The 24,738-nt window shown below is 35.4% G+C and overlaps 1 pseudogene; it reads left to right on the forward strand.

The window, feature by feature from the left end:
• LOC121912134 overlaps positions 1-24,738 on the forward strand; it is a 28,749-nt pseudogene that overhangs the window by 2,973 nt on the left and 1,038 nt on the right.

The raw sequence follows: 24,738 nt of genomic DNA on the forward strand, positions 1-24,738 counted from the left end.
TTTTTCAAGTCTGTCTGAAAACAAGAGTCATACTACGTAAAGGTGTCCATATGAACATTGAAACAGGTTTTGCTTGCTTTAATGTTTTTTTTATTTAAAAGATTTTAAAATTTAAAAGATCCCATCCTAATGTGCTTCCAATTTAAGTGATGGAGGACAAAGTCAAAGGATTGTTTTGTGCAAATATGTGTTTAAAAGTTTGTATGAAGCTAATTTGAAGCTTCAGCAGACTTAACTTGAGAAAATCAGTCAAATCAAATGTAAACTTTCAAAGTTACAGTCTTTTTAGTAGCTACTGTGGACGGATAATAAGAAAAAGAGGTAATTTGGCACTAAAAAGACAGTAACTTTAAAAGATACCCACTTGATGTGAATCATTTGGTTGGCTGAAGCTTAATATTAGCCTCAGATAAACTTTTAAATACATTGTTGCATTACATTGAAAGTGTATTTGAGTAGGAAGATCTTTCAATGTCCAATATGAAAGGGAGGAATGATTAAAAGAAAAAACTGTTTGAATGTTCATATGGTGCCATATGTTTATATGGTGGTACTGTTCTGTTCCTACAACCTTTGTGCTGATCTAAACAGCAGTTTGACACACCATCCCCCAAGTGTTGTAGGAGTAAGTAGGTGTGCAAAGAACGTTGTGAACTTCACAACTTTCTAAAGGTATGAACTTTATGTCGAATGCTCTTATGTGTGAATGCTCCTTACAAGCAAATAATTGTGCAGTTAGACAGGAGAAAGCAACTCATTGTAAGATGGCATATGATGAGATTGATGCTACATTTCAAATTCGTCCACCGTAGGTCTCACAAACTGGGAGTGATCCTGACGTGCTCTATGCCACCGTTGTTCATGTGGTCAGGAAGGTAAACCAGACAAAAAAATAATATTTTTTTATCACAGTATAATTTGCCCACATTTTATTTGTCCGCCTTCATTTTTTCCCCTGAAATTTTATCACTTTGACCTTGTATTTTGTCCAGCAGGACCAGACACCCAAAGACAGTGTGACATACAGTACTATTAATATAAGGGATGGTGCGAAGCAAATGGTATGTGATTTATTTTAAACTCATATAAGCCTCTCAATCATGGAAGATTTAAAATGCCTAAATTAAAACAAATCAAAGATAGAAATAAAGTGACATGCAATGTGTCAAAATTAAATGAAAAACATATGTTGAAAGGACAATTATTTAGCTTTTTCAGCCAATACTACATGCAAAGCACTGTCACTGAAGCTCCCCTGCACCTCCTCATGATAATGCATATACACAAATGCATACATAAAAGGAAATACATCTAACAATGTGTGTTTTATTTCACTTTGTTTCTTTGGTTAAATTGTTTTAATTTAAGAATTTTAAACCTCCCACAGTTAATACTTAAACTATCTGTTAATAAGGCAAATTAATTTCTGTTGTGTTTTTCATCATTAGGTCATAATTATTCAGCATTCTGTGCTTTTTTTTCTCATTAGACTGAACCAGAAGATGGAGTTGTGATCTACAGCACAGTGGGTCAACACTCAAATAGAATGAAAAAGTTCTAATGAGAAGAAAAGCTGGGAGGACAATAATCCTGCAAGTATGGCAACATTGATGAGGTCATTCTGATGTGTCCTGCATTTTATTAGTTGTATCTCAGTTCACTTTGATAAATTAGTCCTGCAGGCACAGGCATATTTCATGATAAAGATGTGATGTGGTGAATTTGTCTGTATGTCATGTTGAGCAAGAGAAAGAATTGGACCACAAGCAGTGTGGACCACAGGCCTCTAAAATTGACCAAATGAAGGAATTGACCTTGTGGCCAATTTACTCCATTGTGAAATTTCTCCAAAAATGTAAAGAAGAATTTTGAAGTGGCTTGAAGAAGTCTGTCTTAAAACAATAGTCAGTTGTCAGGAGCCTTAATCATTCCTCCTGTTTATACTGGCTGTAAGAAGATCCTAATGTGCTTCCAGTGTAGGTGATGGGGGACAAAATCCAAGGACCTTGTTTTGTGCAAAAATGTGTTTAAAAGTTTATATGCAGTTAATGCTAATTTGAAGCTGAATTAGTCAAATCAAATGTAATCTTCCAAAGTTACAGTTTTTTTGTGTAAAATTCCTTCTTTATGTTTCTCCAGACAGATCTGAATCATTTGCATGGCTGAAGCTTCATATTATCCTCAGACAAACTTTTAATACATTTTTGCAGGGAAGGATGACCATCATTTACATTGAAAGTGCATTAGAGAGAGATCTTTTAATGTCCGATATGAACAGGAGGAATGATTAAAAGAAGAAAAACCTGTTTGAATGTCCGTTTGGGTACCTGACTATTGTTTAAAGATGGACTTAAAAAATCGATTTTCTAATGTCATCTAGTAGTTGATCCAGTAGTACAACCTCAGGCTCTGCTCGGGGTGTGGTGTAATATTAGGCACAAACAAGATATGGAAGGTTCAATCACTTTGTGTTTTGATCATAGACTGTACATTTTTTTTTTTTGTTTTGATTCTTATTATGCTTCATTACTGTGCAAATAAAACTGTTTTTTTAAAAACATGCATCTCCATAGCTATTAATTTTATCTAAAGCATTTAGTTGATATTTAGTTTGTTTGTTTTTTTGCTTGTGATTTCTTTTCATTGTTGTAAAGGACTTTGTCACTCAGATTTAAAAAATCTTCTAATAAAGTTTAACTTACAATGTACAATCATGTAGCTTGTCATTATTTTCTTCATCAACAAACTCGCTACAGCCTCTGAAAGACAGTAATTTCACCCGCAGATGCCGGCATCCTCGGGGAAGAGGAAGAGGTTAAACCACAGTGACAGACAAGTCTTGTCTCTTGTTACAACTACTGTGCTGCTCTGCACAGCACTATCACATACCTTCCATAAAGTGTTGTCAAGTAGAGTAAAAATAGACTTTTTTAGACTCCTGTGACTTGGGTTATGTCCCCGGATCAAGTCTAGTTGGGGACTTTTATTGCATTTCTCTACTGGCTGTAAAAAAGGCATACATTCTTTTTTTCACCTAAGCCTCAACTGGAAACACTATACATATATATGTATATCTCACATTCTGTAAAACTCCAGACCAGGATTCAGTATTCTGTATTACAGATACATACACTCCATAAAACCAAGCATCTGCAGCGCAAAGAGAATAGTCCAGAAATATTCAAATTATGCAACAATTTGTGGATTTGATAGGAGAAAGCAAATAATTTGAAAATAACTGGTCATATTCTAACATAATCAATCAAGAGTTGGTTGAGTGGTTTTAAGGTAGAAACAACTTTTGTCAGATATGCACAATTGTGTGTCATAGGCACACATGACTGCTGTGCATGAACATACACACACAAAGAACTTAATTCTGGAAGCTGCTTTAATGGATTAGTATTTTCTCATTTAACTCGCCAAAAGCAGGATTTCTATCATATACATTTTTTCTTCTTTTAAACAGATAGTTTACATGTTACCTGAAGAGAATGATCAGGAGAGCAGGAGACAATTTAACCAACAAAATACACTTTGGTAGCCCCTCTATGCACCTTAAGAACAGTAGTTAACATTATCGCTAAACTCTGTGGTTTCAACTGCTTATCTCTTCCACTGGCACTATCTAGATTTGATGGTGTTTTCTGAGTGTAATGCAATTATGAGTTGGTGTATGATGGAGACAAAGTAAACATTTCAAATGAACTTCCACCATTTAAAAATATATTTTAACAATAGCTGAAACATCCAGTGAGCTATGTCTGTACACTATGTTAAACCTCAGGTTCTACAGGCCTGTCCTCTCAGAGAGTTGATTTGTCCAAGACAACTCATGAGTTTTCTGCATTCAATAAGATGGTGCATTTATGAGAGACCACAGCAAAGCTCATACAGTAACCTATATTTAAACCATCTCAAAACTGTCCCCATTCTTCAATCACTGAAGCACTGAAACACTATGAAGCATCACTGTTTCACAGCATGTTATACAGTCAAAATGTTCATATGTGCTGAGCAACTCTTGGTATTGCATTTGTGTGGATGTATTCAATCTGAAACCATGATGAAACAGTTTCTCTGTTGGTCATTTTGTTCAGTCAAAGTCTCTATTCTATAAACTGATCACTTTTACTTTTTGGATGCAATTTAAGAGACTTGGGATGCACCCATGGATGTATCATGCAGGGCTGCCACCATTTGTGGCGCAACAGAAAGTGTCATTTGGGGGGAAAGCAGGGAGAGTCTTTAAGCTTATTCTCATCTCAGATTTAGACTATACTTCACTGCTATTTTATCACAGTATTCTATTGTGATATTAATTTTGAAAAGCAGAAATATATCATATGCAGAAGACAACAATCCAGTCTCTATATTAGGGCGCTATTTCCCTCTTCAAAATCAATTTATCACTAGGACCAATATGTCAGTTTACATGTGGATCTTTATAATTATTAGTGAGTGAATGCATGTAATTGGCACACAAAGCGCATAATTTCTCATCCTGCAGCAAATCCCATTTTCACTTAATTCTGCATCATAACAAAAAATAGAACTGCAGTAAAATGACATATAAAATTTACCTTTGATATAATAAAGATACTTGAATATAAATCTAGTCTTTCGTGAGCTGAGTTGCTTTGTTTTGATGTTCACCTAACATGGAGATTATGCTCAGGATAGTAGGCTATACAAATAAATAGAGTGAATGTGCCACAGGGAGATTAGAGGTTTACTCGTCATAATACACCATTATCTGTCTTTTCATTTCTTTCTTAAACTTAATTGATTGAAATAAACTGAAAAAATGCCCATTTATTTATATATATATATATATATATATATATATATATACATATATATAAAATTACATATATAATTTAAAAAACTTTTTAACAAAAAAGGAATAGGTCTTAGTTACTCATTGTGTCACTATAAATGAAGTAAATAAAACTCATGGAATAATAAACTAATTTTTTTTATAGCCACTAAAACTGTTACTAGTAGATTTACTGCAGGAACTGCTTGAATGAGGAAGTAACCCAGGTAGAGTCACCCGCTGTAATGTTGAAAGTGCTCATTCACTCACAACGCTGAAGCAGACATGAGTTTTATTCCTCACCTAATACTGGCTGGACTCATTGGTAAGTCAGCTAAGATTCTAATATGAATGCTATGCATAAATGATAGTCAAGTTTGTAATTAAAAAAAATATTGTTGGTACTGATATATGTATTGCTGTTGAGTGATAAAATCTGAGGCTTACATTTAAAATGACAACTAGCCACTAATTTTAAATTTTAATATTGTGTTTTAATAAAATTCATGATACTAGCCTGTAACTGATATTGATATATACAATGCATTTGAAGGCATCACTACAAGATAAATGTCTGTTGTTGTTTTGGCAGGAATTCACTGTAAAATTATTACAGTGAGTAAAGTTTCAGTTAAGGCTGGAGGCTCCATCTCTATCCCATGTCTCTATGACCAGTACTACAGAAACCATGTGAAATACTTGTGTCAAGGATATTACTGGAATTCGTGTCATATAGTAGTTAAAACAAACCAACGAAAAAGTAGTTCAGGAAAGTTTTCAATCTCTGATGACACAAACCAAAGAATCTTCACTGTGACTATTAATGATATAACGCATAAGGACACTTATTTCTGGTGTGGTGTGGAGATTGTACCAGAGGCAGATGATGGACAGTATTTTCAGCTGTCAGTGACCACAGGTAAAATGCTTTAAATGTTTTAAACACATTTTAAATCCTTTCTGTGAACAATTTGGTGGGGAAGAAAACTAAGAATGTGTCTAATTTTGAATTATCTTTTTGAAGGTACGTCAAATCTGTATGTGGGCAAACAAAAAATTACAGCATCTAAAAGAGGTAGTGTGACTATCAAATGTCCATATAAATACTCAGCAAAAAGAAAGTGGTGCAGACTGGGCCGCACCTGTGTGACAAATCAGTCTGGATCAATAGATGGAACAGCAGTGACCATTGATGCCAGTGTCTCTAATGATTTCACTGTGACTATGAGTGAACTGAGGACAGAGAGCAGCGGCTGGTACTGGTGTGCTGCAGGAGACTTACAGATGCCAGTGCATGTAACTGTTAATGAATTACCCTCAACTACAATGAGCCCCAGTACAGCAAGTAAGATTCAAATCATTTTCTATTCTCATAAATTAGTGACCAGTAAGTGGACGCAACAAAAGTGACAAAAATGAAACCCTGGTATATTATTAATAATAATATTATTATTAAAATTTAACTTGTACATCTGGGAGTTACAGTATTATAATCCATAATATGCAGTATCATCAAAATACCGTGATACAATTCTTGCATTAACATGGCTTTTTACATGAATTTACTTTGACTTCACAGGGACACTTTCTGTTGAACCATGTGCTGCCCAGCCTACAAACACCGCCATAACCGGGGCTGGTGGAGAGAGCTTGCAAGATGAACACAAGAGGTTACTACTCTTTACAACTTCAATGCATTTAAATCTGATTTACAACCTGGGTTTGTGCAAAAACATTTGCCCCTTTATTCTTGATGAAATGTAGGCTACCTCTGTATTTACCTTCCAGGCCCACTACAATGACGATTCTCATCACCATCCTGGTCTTACTGCTGTTAGTTGTTCTCACTGCATTTTTTGGATGGAGGATGATAAGATGCAGTAAGTCTGTTGTAAGCTAATGCAAACTGAGGAATGAAATATCTGTTTCTGTAAAATAATTTCCTCAGAAATGTATGTGTTTGTTATAGATAAGACCAAACCTTGGACGTCTGACATCACAGCGGTAAGTATAGTCATGTATTTCCCTTATTATGTTTGCTGATAAGAAATTTGGATTGGTCACACAACACAGAAAGTAAACAGCATTTAAGGAACTTGACCATGCAAGTGTAACTGTACAATATACCTTATTTAACTACATTAACTGTTTGTTGGCTATAATTTCCTTGATTTACATCAGCATGGTAATTCTGTGAGTTCTGTAAACAGTTGTACTATTTAAACCAGAACATAACCTGTCCGGGCCTGTGGATATTACAAACCTGTCTAATACCAGCTAAATACATCAAAATGGAAGAGCTGGAAAATCATGATATTTTAAGGGAATTAGACAACATAAAATAATAATAAATGGCATTGTCCTGCAAGTTAGCTCATTCTTAGAGGTGAAAACCCAGGGCAAAAATGTCACTGGGTTTCAAATTACTGTAAGTACTAGCTGCTATCCAATACTGTGAGTATCTGAACACCTGGAGACGACCCTGATGAGTATGTGATCTTTCCTCCTCAGGATTATGACAGCCAGACAGTAAGAGGCCACCGTTTAGACAGATTTTAGCAAGTCACTCAGACTAACTGTAAAACTTATACAAAATCTGTGACATTTCAGATTCTGTGACATAAGAGGGTCAACAATGGAAAAAATATTGATGCATTGGAGGTGGCGGGCTCCATCACTGCTATCGAAATGTGTGACCCTAACTAAATATTATGAGATCACCAATTGTGCTAACAGCTATGAAAATATGTGACCTATGTACATCCTGTGGAGTCACCATTTTAGGTAGCAATCACAATAAAATACGTGACCCTGGCAAAAACGTTTGCAGTGGCAATTAAGCCAACTGAGCATGATCAAGTCAGAAAGTCCAATTAAAACAAAAGAATCACTCACCAACAGTCCATCATAGTCCATCCGGCATAGGGCTCACAAACTGAAAGTGAATTTGTTAGTTTGTCATGTTGAGTCAGAGCAAGTTGGACCAAAAGCTGTGTCGACCAGGCTTCCAAAATTGACCAAATTTTCATCCCAATCCCCCTCACACACTCGCTTTAAAGAAAGAATTTTTCAAGTCTGTCTGAAAACAAGAGTCATACTACGTAAAGGTGTCCATATGAACATTGAAACAGGTTTTGCTTGCTTTAATCTTTTTTTTATTTAAAAGATTTTAAAATTTAAAAGATCCCATCCTAATGTGCTTCCAATTTAAGTTATGGAGGACAAAGTCAAAGGATTGTTTTGTGCAAATATGTGTTTAAAAGTTTGTATGAAGCTAATTTGAAGCTTCAGCAGACTTAACTTGAGCAAATTAGTCAAATCAAATGTAAACTTTCAAAGTTACAGTCTTTTTAGTAGCTACTGTGGACGGATAATAAGAAAAAGAGGTAATTTGGCACTAAAAAGACAGTAACTTTAAAAGATACCCACTTGATGTGAATCATTTGGTTGGCTGAAGCTTAATATTAGCCTCAGATAAACTTTTAAATACATTGTTGCATTACATTGAAAGTGCACCATCCCCCAAGTGTTGTAGGAGTAAGTAGGTGTGCAAAGAACGTTGTGAACTTCACAACTTCAGTTCACAACTTTCTAAAGGTGTGAACTTTATGTTGAATGCTCTTATGTGTGAATGCTCCTTACAAGCAAATAATTGTGCAGTTAGACAGGAGAAAGCAACTCATTGTAAGATAGCATATGATGAGATTGATGCTACATTTCAAATTTGTCCATCATAGGTCTCACAAACTGGGAGTGATGCTGACGTGCGCTATACCACTGTTGTTGTATATGTGGCCTGGAAGGTAAACCAGGCAAGAAAATAATATTTTTTTAACACAGTATAATTTGCCCACATTTTATTTGTCCGCCTTCATTTTTTCCCCTGAAATTTTATCACTTTGACCTTGTATTTTGTCCAGCAGGACCAGACACCCAAAGACAGTGTGAAATACAGTACTATTAATAAAAGGGATGGTGCGAAGCAAATGGTATGTGATTTATTTTAAACTCATATAAGCCTCTCAATCATGGAAGATTTAAAATGCCTAAATTAAAACAAATCAAAGATAGAAATAAAGTGACATGCAATGTGTCAAAATTAAATGAAAAACATATGTTGAAAGGACAATTATTTAGCTTTTTCAGCCAATACTACATGCAAAGCACTGTCACTGAAGCTCCCCTGCACCTCCTCATGATAATGCATATACACAAATGCATACATAAAAGGAAATACATCTAACAATGTGTGTTTTATTTCACTTTGTTTCTTTGGTTAAATTGTTTTAATTTAAGAATTTTAAACCTCCCACAGTTAATATTTAAACTATCTCTTAATAAAGCAAATGAATTTCTGTTGTGTTTTTCATCATTAGGTCATAATTATTCAGTAGTCTGTGCTCTTTTTCTCATTAGACTGAACCAGAAGATGGAGTTGTGATCTACAGCACAGTGGGTCAACACTCAAATAGAATGAAAAAGTTCTAATGAGAAGAAAAGCTGGGAGGACATTAATCCTGCAAGTATGGCAACATTGATGAGGTCATTCTGATGTGTCCTGCATTTTATTAGTTGTATCTCAGTTCACTTGGATAAATCAGTCCTGCAGGCACAGGCATATTTCATGATAAAGATGTGATGTGGTGACTTTGTCTGTATGTCATGTTGAGCAAGAGAAAGAGTTGGACCAGAAGCAGTGTGGACCACAGGCCTCTAAAATTGACCAAATTAAGGAATTGGCCTTGTGGCCAACTTACTCCATTGTGAAACTTCTCCAAAAATGTAAAGAAGAATTTTGAAGTGGCTTGAAGAAGTCTGTCTTAAAACAATAGTCAGTTGTCAGGAGCTTTAATCATTCCTCCTGTTTATACTGGCTGTAAAAAGATCCTAATGTGCTTCCAGTGTAGGTGATGGGGGACAAAATCCAAGGACCTTGTTTTGTGCAAAAATGTGTTTAAAAGTTTATATGCAGTTAATGCTAATTTGAAGCTGAATTAGTCAAATCAAATGTAATCTTCCAAAGTTACAGTTTTTTTTGTGTAAAATTCCTTCTTTATGTTTCTCCAGACAAATCTGAATCATTTGCATGGCTGAAGCTTCATATTAGCCTCAGACAAACTTTTAATACATTTTTGCAGGGAAGGATGACCATCATTTACATTGAAAGTGCATTAGAGAGAGATCTTTTAATGTCCGATATGAACAGGAGGAATGATTAAAAGAAGAAAAACCTGTGTGAATGTTCATTTGGGTACCTGACTATTGTTTAAAGATGGACTTAAAAAATTGATTTTCGAATGTCATCTAGTAGTTGATCCAGTAGTACAACCTCAGGCTCTGCTCGGGGTGTGGTGTAATATTAGGCACAAACAAGATATGGAAGGTTCAATCACTTTGTGTTTTGATCATAGACTGCACATTTTTTTTGTTTTGTTTTGATTCTTATTATGCTTCATTACTGTGCAAATAAAACTGTTTTTTAAAAACATGCATCTCCATAGCTATTAATTTGATCTAAAGCATTTAGTTGAAATTTAGTTTGTTTGTTTTTTTTGCTTGTGATTTCTTTTCATTGTTGTAAAGGACCTTGTCACTCAGATTTAAAAAATCTTCTAATAAAGTTTAACTTACAATGTACAATCATGTAGCTTGTCATTATTTGCTTCATCAACAAACTCGCTACAGCCTCTGAAAGACAGTAATTTCACCCGCAGATGCGGGCATCCTCGGGGAAGTGGAAGAGGTTAAACCACAGTGACAGACAAGTCTTGTCTCTTGTTACAACTACTGTGCTGCTCTGCACAGCACTATCACATACCTTCCATAAAGTGTTGTCAAGTAGAGTAAAAATAGACTTTTTTAGACTCCTGTGACTTGGGTTATGTCCCCGGATCAAGTCCAGTTGGGGACTTTTATTGCATCTCTCTACTGGCTGTAAAAAAGGCTTTTTTTTTTTTTTTTTCCACCTAAGCCTCAACTGGAAACACTATACATATATGTGTATATCTCACATTCTGTAAAACTCCAGACCAGGATTCAGTATTCTGTATTACAGATACATACACTCCATAACACCAAGCATCTGCAGCGCAAAGAGAATAATCCAGAAATATTCAAATTATGCAACAATTTGTGGATTTGATAGGAGAAAGCAAATAATTTGAAAATAACTGGTCATATTCTAACATAATCAATCAAGAGTTGGTTGAGTGGTTTTAAGGTAGAAACAACTTTTGTCAGATATGCACAACTGTGTGTCATAGGCACACATGACTGCTGTGCATGAACATACACACACAAAGAGCTTAATTCTGGAAGCTGCTTTAATGGATTAGTATTTTCTCATTTAACTTGCCAAAAATAGGACTTCTATCATATACATTTTTTCTTCTTTTAAACAGATAGTTTACATTTTACCTGAAGAGAATGATCAAGAGAGCAGGAGACAATTTAACCAACAAAATACACTTTGGTAGCCCCTCTATGCACCTTAAGAACAGTAGTTAACATTATCGCTAAACTCTGTGGTTTCAACTGCTTATCTCTTCCACTGCCACTATCTAGATTTTATGGTGTTTTCTGAGTGTAATGCAATTATGAGTTGGTGTATGATGGAGACAAAGTAAACATTTCAAATGAACTTCCACCATTTAAAAATATATTTTAACAATAGCTGAAACATCCAGTGAGCTATGTCTGTATACTATTATAAACCTCAGGTTCTACAGGCCTGTCCTCTCAGAGAGTTGATTTGTCCAAGACAACTCATGAGTTTTCTGCATTCAATAAGATGGTGCATTTATGAGAGACCACAGCAAAGCTCATACAGTAACCTATATTTAAACCATCTCAAAACTGTCCCCAGTGTTTGATCACTGAAGCACTGAAACACTATGAAGCATCACTGTTTCACAGCATGTTATAAGGTCAAAATGTTAACATGTGCTGAGCAACTCTTGGTATTGCATTTGTGTGGATGTATTCAATCTGAAACCATGATGAAACAGTTTCTCTGTTGGTCATTTTGTTCAGTCAAAGTCTATATTCTAAAAACTGATCACTTTTACTTTTTGGATGCAATTTAAGAGACTTGGGATGCACCCATGGATGTATCATGCAGGGCTGCCACCATTTGTGGCACCCGCAACAGAAAGTGTCATTTGGGGGGAAAGCAGGGAGAGTCTTTAAGCTTATTCTCATCTCAGATTTAGACTATACTTCACTGCTATTTTATCACAATATTCTATTGTGATATTAATTTTGAAAAGCAGAAATATATCATATGCAGAAGACAACAATCCAGTCTCTTTATTAGGGCGCTATTTCCCTCTTCAAAATCAATTTATCACTAGGACCAATATGTCAGTTTTGTGAAAGAAGAATAAGTGTGGATCTTTATAATTATTAGTGAGTGAATGCTTGTAATTGCTACACAAAGCTCATAATTTCTCATCCTGCAGCAAATCCCATTTTCACTTAATTCTGCATCATAACAAAAAATAGAACTGCAGTAAAATGACATATAAAATTTACCTATGATATAATAAAGATACTTGAATATAAATCTAGTCTTTCGTGAGCTGAGTTGCTTTGTTTTGATGTTCACCTAACATGGAGATTATGCTCAGGATAGCAGGCTATACAAATAAATAGAGTGAATGTGCCACAGGGAGATTAGAGGTTTACTCGTCATAATACACCATTATCTGTCTTTTCATTTCTTTCTTAAACTTAATTGATTGAAATAAACTGAAAAAATGCCCATTTATTTGTGTAGATTAGAAAGAAAGTTTTGAAGGAAAAAAAATCTTTATATATACATATATATTATTATTAAAATTACATATATAATTTAAAAAACTTTTTAACAAAAAAGGAATAGGTCTTAGTTACTCATTGTGTGACTATAAATGAAGTAAATAAAACTCATGGAATAATAAACTAATTTTTTTTATAACCACTAAAACTGTTACTAGTAGATTTACTGCAGGAACTGCTTGAATGAGGAAGTAACCCAGGTAGAGTCACCCGCTGTAATTTTGAAAGTGCTCATTCACTCACAACGCTGAAGCAGACATGAGTGTTATTCCTCACCTAATACTGGCTGGACTCATTGGTAAGTCAGCTATGATTCTAATATGAATGCTATGCATAAATGATAGTCAAGTTTGTAATTAAAAAAAATATTGTTGGTACTGATATATGTATTGCTGTTGAGTGATAAAATTTGAGTCTTACATTTAAAGTGACAACTAGCCACTAATTTTAAATTTTTAATATTGTCTTTTAATAAAATTCATGATACTAACCTGTAACTGATATTGATATATACAATGCATTTGAAGGCATCACTACAAGATAAATGTCTGTTGTTGTTTTGGCAGGAATTCACTGTCAAATTATTACAGTGAGTCGAGTTTCAGTTAAGGCTGGAGGCTCCATCTCTATCCCATGTCTCTATGACCAGGACTACAGAAACCATGTGAAATACTTGTGTCAAGGATATTACTGGAATTCGTGTCATATAGTAGTTGACACAAACCAATGACAAAGTAGTTCAGGAAAGTTTTCAATCTCTGATGACAGAAACCAAAGAATCTTCACTGTGACTATTAATGATATAACGCATAAGGACACTTATTTCTGGTGTGCTGTGGAGATCGTATCGAGGGCAGATGATGGACAGTATTTTCAGCTGTCAGTGACCACAGGTAAAATGCCTTAAATGTTTTAAACACATTTTAAGTCCTTTCTGTGAACAATTTGGTGGGGAAGAAAACTAAGAATGTGTCTAATTTTGAATTATCTTTTTGAAGGTACGTCAAATCTGTATGTGGACCAACAAGAAATTACAGCATTTGAAGGACGTAGTGTGACTATCACCTGTTACTATAAATACCCAGCAGATAGAAAGTGGTGCAGACTGGGCCGCACCTGTGTGACAAATCAGTCTGGATCAATAGATGGAACAGCAGTGACCATCAATGCCAGTGTCTCTAATGATTTCACTGTGACTATGAGTGAACTGAAGACAGAGAGCAGCGGCTGGTACTGGTGTGCCGCAGGAGACTTACAGATGCCAGTGAACGTAACTGTTAATGAATTACCCTCAACTACAATGAGCCCCAGTACAGCAAGTAAGATTCAAACCATTTTCTATTCTCATAAATTAGTGACCAGTAAGTGGACGCAACAAAAGTGACAAAAATGAAACCCTGGTATATTATTAATAATAATATTATTATTAAAATTTAACTTGTACATCCGTGAGTTACAGTATTATAATCCATAATATACAGTATCATCAAAATACCGTGATACAATTCTTGCATTAACATGGCTTTTTACATGAATTTACTTTGACTTCACAGGGACACTTTCTGTTAAACCAAGTACTGCCCAGCCTACAAACACCGCCATAACCGGGGCTGGTGGAGAGAGCTCGCAAGATGCAAGACACAAGAGGTTACTACTCTTTACAACTTCAATGCATTTAAATCTGATTTACAACCTGGGTTTGTGCAAAAACATTTGCCCCTTTATTCTTGATGAAATGTAGGCTACCTCTGCATTTACCTTCCAGGTCCACTACAATGACGATTCTCATCACCATCCTGGTCTTACAGCTGTTAGCTGTTCTCACTGCATTTTTTGGATGGAGGATGATAAGATGCAGTAAGTCTGTTGTAAGCTAATGCAAACTGAGGAATGAAATATCTGTTTCTGTAAAATAATTTCCTCAGAAATGTATGTGTTTGTTATAGATAAGACCAAACCTCGGACATCTGACATCACAGCGGTAAGTATAGTCATGTATTTCCCTTATTATGTTTGCTGATAAGAAATTTGGATTGGTCACACAACACAGAAAGTAAATAGCATTTAAGGAACTTGACCATGCAAGTGTAACTGTACAATATACCTTATTTAACTACATTAACTGTTTGTTGGCTATAATTTCCTTGATTTACATCAGCATGGTAATTCTGTGAGTTCTGTAAACAGTTGTACTATTTAAACCAGAACATAACCTGTCCGGGCCTGTGGATATTACAAACCTGTCTAATACCAGCTAAATACATCAAAATGGAAGAGCTGGAAAATCATGATATTTTAAGGGAATTTTTAGATAATATAAAATAATAATAAATGGCATTGTCCTGCAAGTTAGCTCATTCTGAGAGGCAAAAACCCAGGGCAAAAATGTCACTGGGTTTCAAATTACTGGAAGTACTAGCTGCTACCCAATACTGTGAGTATCTGAACATCTGGAGATGACCCTGATGACTATGTGATCTTTCCTCTTCAGGATTATGACAGCCAGACAGTAAGAGGCCACCGTTTAGACAGATTTTAGCAAGTCACTCAGACTAACTGTAAAACTTAAACAAAATCTGTGACATTTCAGATTCTGTGACATTAGAGGGTCAACAATGGAAAAAATATTGATGCATTGGAGGTGGCGGGCTCCATCACTGCTATCGAAATGTGTGACCCTAACTAAGATCACCAATTGTGCGAACAGCTACGAAAATACATGACGTATGTACATCCTGTGGAGTCACCATTTTAGGTAGCAATCACAATATAATACGTGACCCTGGCAAAAATGCTTGCAGTGGCAATTAAGCCAACTGAGCATGATCAAGTCAGAAAGTCCAATTAAAACAAAAGAATCACTCACCAACAGTCCATCATAGTCCATCCGGCATAGGGCTCACAGACTGAAAGTGAATTTGTTAGTTTGTCATGTTGAGTCAGAGTAAGTTGGACCAAAAGCTGTGTCGACCAGGCTTCCAAAATTGACCAAATTTTCATCCCAATCCCCCTCACACACTCGCTTTAAAGAAAGAATTTTTCAAGTCTGTCTGAAAACAAGAGTCATACTACGTAAAGGTGTCCATATGAACATTGAAACAGGTTTTGCTTGCTTTAATGTTTTTTTTATTTAAAAGATTTTAAAATTTAAAAGATCCCATCCTAATGTGCTTCCAATTTAAGTGATGGAGGACAAAGTCAAAGGATTGTTTTGTGCAAAAATGTGTTTAAAAGTTTGTATGAAGCTAATTTGAGGCTTCAGCAGACTTAACTTGAGCAAATTAGTCAAATCAAATGTAAACTTTCAAAGTTACAGTCTTTTTAGTAGCTACTGTGGACGGATAATAAGAAAAAGAGGTAATTTGGCACTAAAAAGACAGTAACTTTAAAAGATACCCACTTGATGTGAATCATTTGGTTGGCTGAAGCTTAATATTAGCCTCAGATAAACTTTTAAATACATTGTTGCATTACATTGAAAGTGCACCATCCCCCAAGTGTTGTAGGAGTAAATAGGTGTGCAAAGAACGTTGTGAACTTCACAACTTCAGTTCACAACTTTCTAAAGGTGTGAACTTTATGTCAAATGCTCTTATGTGTGAATGCTTCTTACAAGCAAATAATTGTGCAGTTAGACAGGAGAAAGCAACTCATTGTAAGATAGCATATGATGAGATTGATGCTACATTTCAAATTTGTCCACCGTAGGTCTCACAAACTGGGAGTGATCCTGACGTGCTCTATGCCACCGTTGTTCATGTGGCCAGGAAGGTAAACCAGACAAAAAAAATAATATTTTTTTAACACAGTATAATTTGCCCATATTTTATTTGTCCGCCTTCATTTTTTCCCCTGAAATTTTATCACTTTGACCTTGTATTTTGTCTAGCAGGACCAGACACCCAAAGACAGTGTGACATACAGTACTATTAATAAAAGGGATGGTGAGAAGCAAATGGTATGTGATTTATTTTAAACTCATATAAGCCTCTCAATCATGGAAGATTTAAAATGCCTAAATTAAAACAAATCAAAGATAGAAATAAAGTGACATGCAATGTGTCAAAATTAAATGAAAAACATATGTTGAAAGGACAATTATTTAGCTTTTTCAGCTCTTATGTGTGAATGCTCCTTACAAGCAAATAATTGTGCAGTTAGACAGGAGAAAGCAACTCATTGTAAGATAGCATATGATGAGATTGATGCTACATTTCAAATTCGTCCATCGTAGGTCTCACAAACTGGGAGTGATCCTGACGTGCTCTATGCCAACGTTGTTCATGTGGCCAGGAAGGTAAACCAGACAAAAAAATATTTTTTTAACATAGTATAATTTGCCCACATTTTATTTGTCCGCCTTCATTTTTTCCCCTGAAATTTTATCACTTTGACCTTGTATTTTGTCCAGCAGGACCAGACACCCAAAGACAGTGTGACATACAGTACTATTAATAAGAGGGATGGTGGGAAGCAAATGGTATGTGATTTATTTTAAACTCATATAAGCCTCTCAATCATGGAAGATTTAAAATGCCTAAATTAAAACAAATCAAAGATAGAAATAAAGTGACATGCAATGTGTCAAAATTAAATGAAAAACATATGTTGAAAGGACAATTATTTAGCTTTTTCAGCCAATACTACATGCAAAGCACTGTCACTGAAGCTCCCCTGCACCTCCTCATGATAATGCATATACACAAATGCATACATAAAAGGAAATACATCTAACAATGTGTGTTTTATTTCACTTTGTTTCTTTGGTTAAATTGTTTTAATTTAAGAATTTTAAACCTCCCACAGTTAATACTTAAACTATCTGTTAATAAGGCAAATTAATTTCTGTTGTGTATTTCATCATTAGGTCATAATTATTCAGCATTCTGTGCTTTTTTTCTCATTAGACTGAACCAGAAGATGGAGTTGTGATCTACAGCACAGTGGGTCAACACTCAAATAGAATGAAAAAGTTCTAATGAGAAGAAAAGCTGAGAGGACATTAATCCTGCAAGTATGGCAACATTGATGAGGTCATTCTGATGTGTCCTGCATTTTATTAGTTGTATCTCAGTTCACTTTGATAAATCAGTCCTGCAGGCACAGGCATATTTCATGATAAAGATGTGATGTGGTGACTTTGTCTGTATGTCATGTTGAGCAAGAGAAAGAGTTGGACCAGAAGCAGTGTGGACCACAGGCCTCTAAAATTGACCAAATGAAGGAATTGACCTTGTGGCCAACTTACTCCATTGTGAAACTTCTCCAAAAATGTAAAGAAGAATTTTGAAGTGGCTTGAAGAAGTCTGTCTTAAAACAATAGTCAGTTGTCAGGAGCTTTAATCATTCCTCCTGTTTATACTGGCTGTAAAAAGATCCTAATGTGCTTCCAGTGTAGGTGATGGGGGACAAAATCCAAGGACCTTGTTTTGTGCAAAAATGTGTTTTAAAATTTATATGCAGTTAATGCTAATTTGAAGCTGAATTAGTCAAATCAAATGTAATCTTCCAAAGTTACAGTTTTTTTGTGTACATTTCCTTCTTTATGTTTCTCCAGACAGATCTGAATCATTTGCATGGCTGAAGCTTCATATTAGCCTCAGACAAACTTTTAATACATTTTTGCAGGGAAGGAGGATCATCATTTACATTGAAAGCGCATTAGAGAGAGATCTTTTAATGTCCGATATGAACAGGAGGAATGATTAAAAGAAGAAAAACCCGTGTGAATGTTCATCTGGGTACCTGACTATTGTTTAAAGATGGACTTAAAAAATTGATTTTCTAATGTCATCTAGTAGTTGATCCAGTAGTACAACCTCAGGCTCTGCTCGGGGTGTGGTGTAATATTAGGCACAAACAAGATATGGAAGGTTCAATCACTTTGTGTTTTGATCATAGACTGTACATTTTTTTTGTTTTGTTTTGATTCTTATTATGCTTCATTACTGTGCAAATAAAACTGTTTTTTTAAAAACATGCATCTCCATAGCTATTAATTTGATCTAAAGCATTTCGTTGATATTTAGTTTGTTTGTTTTTTTTGCTTGTGATTTCTTTTCATTGTTGTAAAGGACTTTGTCACTCAGATTTAAAAAATCTTCTAATAAAGTTTAACTTACAATGTACAATCATGTAGCTTGTCATTATTTGCTTCATCAACAAACTGGCTACAGCCTCTGAAATACAGTAATTTCACCCGCAGATGCCGCCATCCTCGGGGAAGAGGAAGAGGTTAAACCACAGTGACAGACAAGTCTTGTCTCTTGTTACAACTACTGTGCTGCTCTGCACAGCACTATCACATACCTTCCATAAAGTGTTGTCAAGTAGAGTAAAAATAGACTTTTTTAGACTCCTGTGACTTGGGTTATGTCCCCGGATCAAGTCCAGTTGGGGACTTTTATTGCATCTCTCTACTGGCTGTAAAAAAGGCATACATTCTTTTTTTCACCTAAGCCTCAACTGGAAACACTATACATATATATGTATATCTCACATCATGTAAAACTCCAGACCAGGATTCAGTATTCTGTATTACAGATACATACACTCCATAAAACCAAGCATCTGCAGCGCAAAGAGAATAGTCCACAAATATTCAAATTATGCAACAATTTGTGGATTTGATAGGAGAAAGCAAATAATTTGAAAATAACTGGTCATATTCTAACATAATCAATCAAGAGTTGGTTGAGTGGTTTTAAGGTAGAAACAACTTTTGTCAGATATGCACAACTGTGTGTCATAGGCACACATGACTGCTGTGCATGAACATACACACACAAAGAGCTTAATTCTGGAAGCTGCTTTAATGGATTAGTATTTTCTCATTTAACTTGCCAAAAATAGGACTTCTATCATATACATTTTTTCTTCTTTTAAACAGATAGTTTACATTTTACCTGAAGAGAATGATCAAGAGAGCAGGAGACAATTTAACCAACAAAATACACTTTGGTAGCCCCTCTATGCATCTTAAGAACAGTAGTTAACATTATCACTAAACTCTGTGGTTTCAACTGCTTATCTCTTCCACTGCCACTATCTAGATTTTCTGAGGGTAATGCAATTATGAGTTGGTGTATGATGGAGACAAAGTAAACATTTCAAATGAACTTCCACCATTTAAAAATATATTTTAACAATAGCTGAAACATCCAGTGAGCTATGTCTGTATACTATGTTAAACCTCAGGTTCTACAGGCCTGTCCTCTCAGAGAGTTGATTTGTCCAAGACAACTCATGAGTTTTCTGCATTCAATAAGATGGTGCATTTATGAGAGACCACAGCAAAGCTCATACAGTAACCTATATTTAAACCATCTCAAAACTGTCCCCATTCTTCAATCACTGAAGCACTGAAACACTATGAAGCATCACTGTTTCACAGCATGTTATACAGTCAAAATGTTCACATGTGCTGAGCAACTCTTGGTATTGCATTTGTGTGGATGTATTCAATCTGAAACCATGATGAAACAGTTTATCTGTTGGTCATTTTGTTCAGTCAAAGTCTATATTCTAAAAACTGATCACTTTTACTTTTTGGATGCAATTTAAGAGACTTGGGATGCACCCATGGATGTATCATGCAGGGCTGCCACCATTTGTGGCACCCGCAACAGAAAGTGTCATTTGGGGGAAAGCAGGGAGAGTCTTTAAGCTTATTCTCATCTCAGATTTAGACTATACTTCACTGCTATTTTATCACAATATTCTATTGTGATATTAATTTTGAAAAGCAGAAATACATCATATGCAGAGGACAACAATCCAGTCTCTATATTAGGGCGCTATTTCCCTCTTCAAAATCAATTTATCACTAGGACCAATATGTCAGTTTACATGTGGATCTTTATAATTATTAATGAGTGAATGCTTGTAATTGCTACACAAAGCGCATCATTTCTCATCCTGCAGAAAATCCCATTTTCACTTAATTCTGCATCATAACAAAAAATAGAACTGCAGTAAAATGACATATAAAATTTACCTATGATATAATAAAGATACTTGAATATAAATCTAGTCTTTCGTGAGCTGAGTTGCTTTGTTTTGATGTTCACCTAACATGGAGATTATGCTCAGGATAGTAGACTATACAAATAAATAGAGTGAATGTGCCACGGGGAGATTAGAGGTTTACTCATCATAATACACCATTATCTGTCTTTTCCTTTCTTTCTTAAACTTAATTGATTGAAATAAACTGAAAAAAATGCCCATTTATTTGTGTAGATTAGAAAGAATGTTATGAAGGAAAAATAATCTTTATATATACATATATATTATTATTAAAATTACATATATAATTAAAAAAACTTTTTAACAAAAAAGGAATAGGTCTTAGTTACTCATTGTGTGACTATATATGAAGTAAATAAAACTCATGGAATAATAAACTAATTATTTTTTACAGCCACTAAAACTGTTACTAGTAGATTTACTGCAGGAACTGCTTGAATGAGGAAGTGACCCAGGTAGAGTCACCCGCTGTAATGTTGAAAGTGCTCATTCACTCACAACGCTGAAGCAGACATGAGTGTTATTCCTCACCTAATACTGGCTGGACTCATTGGTAAGTCAGCTAAGATTCTAATATGAATGCTATGCATAAATGATAGTCAAGTTTGTAATTAAAAAAATATTGTTGGTACTGATATATGTAGTGCTGTTGAGTGATAAAATTTGAGTCTTACATTTAAAGTGACAACTAGCCACTAATTTTAAATTTTTAATATTGTGTTTCAATAAAATTCATGATACTAACCTGTAACTGATATTGATATATACAATGCATTTGAAGGCATCACTACAAGATAAATGTCTGTTGTTGTTTTGGCAGGAATTCACTGTCAAATTATTACAGTGAGTCGAGTTTCAGTTAAGGCTGGAGGCTCCATCTCTATCCCATGTCTCTATGACCAGGACTACAGAAACCATGTGAAATACTTGTGTCAAGGATATGACTGGGTGTCGTGTCATATAGTAGTTAAAACAAACCAACGACAAAGTAGTTCAGGAAAGTTTTCAATCTCTGATGACAGAAACCAAAGAATCTTCACTGTGACTATTAATGATATAACGCATAAGGACAATTATTTCTGGTGTGCTGTGGAGATCGTATCGAGGGCAGATGATGGACAGTATTTTCAGCTGTCAGTGACCACAGGTAAAATGCCTTAAATGTTTTAAACACATTTTAAGTCCTTTCTGTGAACAATTTGGTGGGGAAGAAAACTAAGAATGTGTCTAATTTTGAATTATCTTTTTGAAGGTATATCAAATCTGTACATGGACCAACAAGAAATTACAGCATTTGAAGGACGTAGTGTGACTATCACCTGTTACTATAAATACCCAGCAGATAGAAAGTGGTGCAGACTGGGCCGCACCTGTGTGACAAATCGGTTTGGATCAATAGATGGAACAGCAGTGACCATTGATGCCAGTGTCTCTAATGATTTCACTGTGACTATGAGTGAACTGAGGACAGAGAGCAGCGGCTGGTACTGGTGTGCCACAGGAGACTTACAGATGCCAGTGCACGTAACTGTTAATAAATTACCCTCAACTACAATGAGCCCCAGTGCAGCAAGTAAGATTCAAACCATTTTCTATTCTCATAAATTAGTGACCAGTAAGTGGACGCAACAAAAGTGACAAAAATGAAACCCTGATATATTATTAATAATAATATTATTATTAAATTTTAACTTGTACATCTGGGAGTTACAGTATTATAATCCATAATATACAGTATCATCAAAATACCGTGATACAATTCTTGCATTAACATGGCTTTTTACATGAATTTACTTTGACTTCACAGGGACACTTTCTACCACTCACCAGCATTCCTCCTTGCTCATGAGTGTTGAACCATGTACTGCCCAGCCCACAAACACCACCATAACTGGGGCTGGTGGAGAGAGCTTGCAAGATGAACACAAGAGGTTACTACTCTTTACAACTTCAATGCATTTAAATCTGATTTACAACCTGGGTTTGTGCAAAAACATTTGCCCCTTTATTCTTGATGAAATGTAGGCTACCTCTGCATTTACCTTCCAGGCCCACTACAATGACGATTCTCATCATCACCCTGGTCTTACAGCTGTTAGTTGTTCTCACTGCGTTTTTTGGATGGAGGATGATAAGATGCAGTAAGTCTGTTGTAAGCTAATGCAAACTGAGGAATGAAATATCTGTTTCTGTAAAATAACTTCCTCAGAAATGTATGTGTTTGTTATAGATAAGACCAAACCTCGGACGTCTGACATCACAGCGGTAAGTATAGTCATATATTTCCCTTATTATGTTTGCTGATAAGAAATTTGGATTGGTCACACAACACATAAAGTAAATAGCATTTAAGGAACTTGACCATGCAAGTGTAACTGTACAATATGCCTTATTTAACTACATTAACTGTTTGTTGGCTATAATTTCCTTGATTTACATCAGCATGGTAATTCTGTGAGTTCTGTGAACAGTTATACTATTTAAACCAGAACATTACCTGTCCGGGCCTGTGGATATTACAAACCTGTCTAATACCAGCTAAATACATCAAAATGGAAGAGCTGGAAAATCATTATATTTTAAGAGAATTTTTAGACAACATAAAATAATAATAAATGGCATTGTCCTGCAAGTTAGCTCATTCTTAGAGGCAAAAACCCAGGGCAAAAATGTCACTGGGTTTCAAATTACTGTAAGTACTAGCTGCTACCCAATGCTGTGAGTATCTGAACATCTGGAGACGACCCTGATGAGTATGTGATCTTTCCTCCTCAGGACTATGACAGCCAGACAGTAAGAGGCCACCGTTTAGACAGATTTTAGCAAGTCACTCAGACTAACTGTAAAACTTAAACAAAATCTGTGACATGTCAGATTCTGTGACATAAGAGAGTCAACAATGGAAAAAATATTGATGCATTGGAGGTGGTGGGCTCCATCACTGCTATCGAAATGTGTGACCCTAACTAAATATTATGAGGTCACCAATTGTGCTAAGAGCTATGAAAATAGGTGACCTATGTACATCCTGTGGAGTCACCATTTTAGGTAGCAATCACAATATAATACGTGACCCTGGCAAAAACTTTTGCAGTGGCAATTAAGCCAACTTAGCATGATCAAGTCAGAAAGTCCAATTAAAACAAAAGAATCACTCACCAACAGTCGATCATAGTCCATCCGGCATAGGGCTCACAGACTGAAAGTGAATTTGTTAGTTTGTCATGTTGAGTCAGAGGAGTTGGACCAAAAGCTGTGTTAACCAGGCTTCCAAAATTGACCAAATTTTCATCCCAATCCCCCTCACACACTCGCTTTAAAGAAAGAATTTTTCAAGTCTGTCTGAAAACAAGAGTCATACTACGTAAAGGTGTCCATATGAACATTGAAACAGGTTTTGCTTGCTTTAATCTTTTTTTTATTTAAAAGATTTTAAAATTTAATAGATCCCATCCCAATGTGCTTCCAATTTAAGTGATGGAGGACAAAGTCAAAGGATTGTTTTGTGCAAATATGTGTTTAAAAGTTTGTATGAAGCTAATTTGAAGCTTCAGCAGACTTAACTTGAGCAAATTAGTCAAATCAAATGTAAACTTTCAAAGTTACAGTCTTTTTAGTAGCTACTGTGGACGGATAATAAGAAAAAGAGGTAATTTGGCACTAAAAAGACAGTAACTTTAAAAGATACCCATTTGATGTGAATCATTTGGTTGGCTGAAGCTTAATATTAGCCTCAGATAAACTTTTAAATACATTGTTGCATTACATTGAAAGTGCACCATCCCCCAAGTGTTGTAGGAGTAAATAGGTGTGCAAAGAACGTTGTGAACTTCACAACTTCAGTTCACAACTTTCTAAAGGTGTGAACTTTATGTTGAATGCTCTTATGTGTGAATGCTCCTTACAAGCAAATAATTGTGCAGTTAGACAGGAGAAAGCAACTCATTGTAAGATAGCATATGATGAGATTGATGCTACATTTCAAATTTGTCCATCACAGGTCTCACAAACTGGGAGTGATCCTGACATGCGCTATACCACTGTTGTTGTATATGTGGCCTGGAAGGTAAACC

Source organism: Thunnus maccoyii, chromosome 14 (assembly GCF_910596095.1).
Source record: "Thunnus maccoyii chromosome 14, fThuMac1.1, whole genome shotgun sequence".
Lineage (NCBI taxonomy): Eukaryota > Metazoa > Chordata > Actinopteri > Scombriformes > Scombridae > Thunnus > Thunnus maccoyii.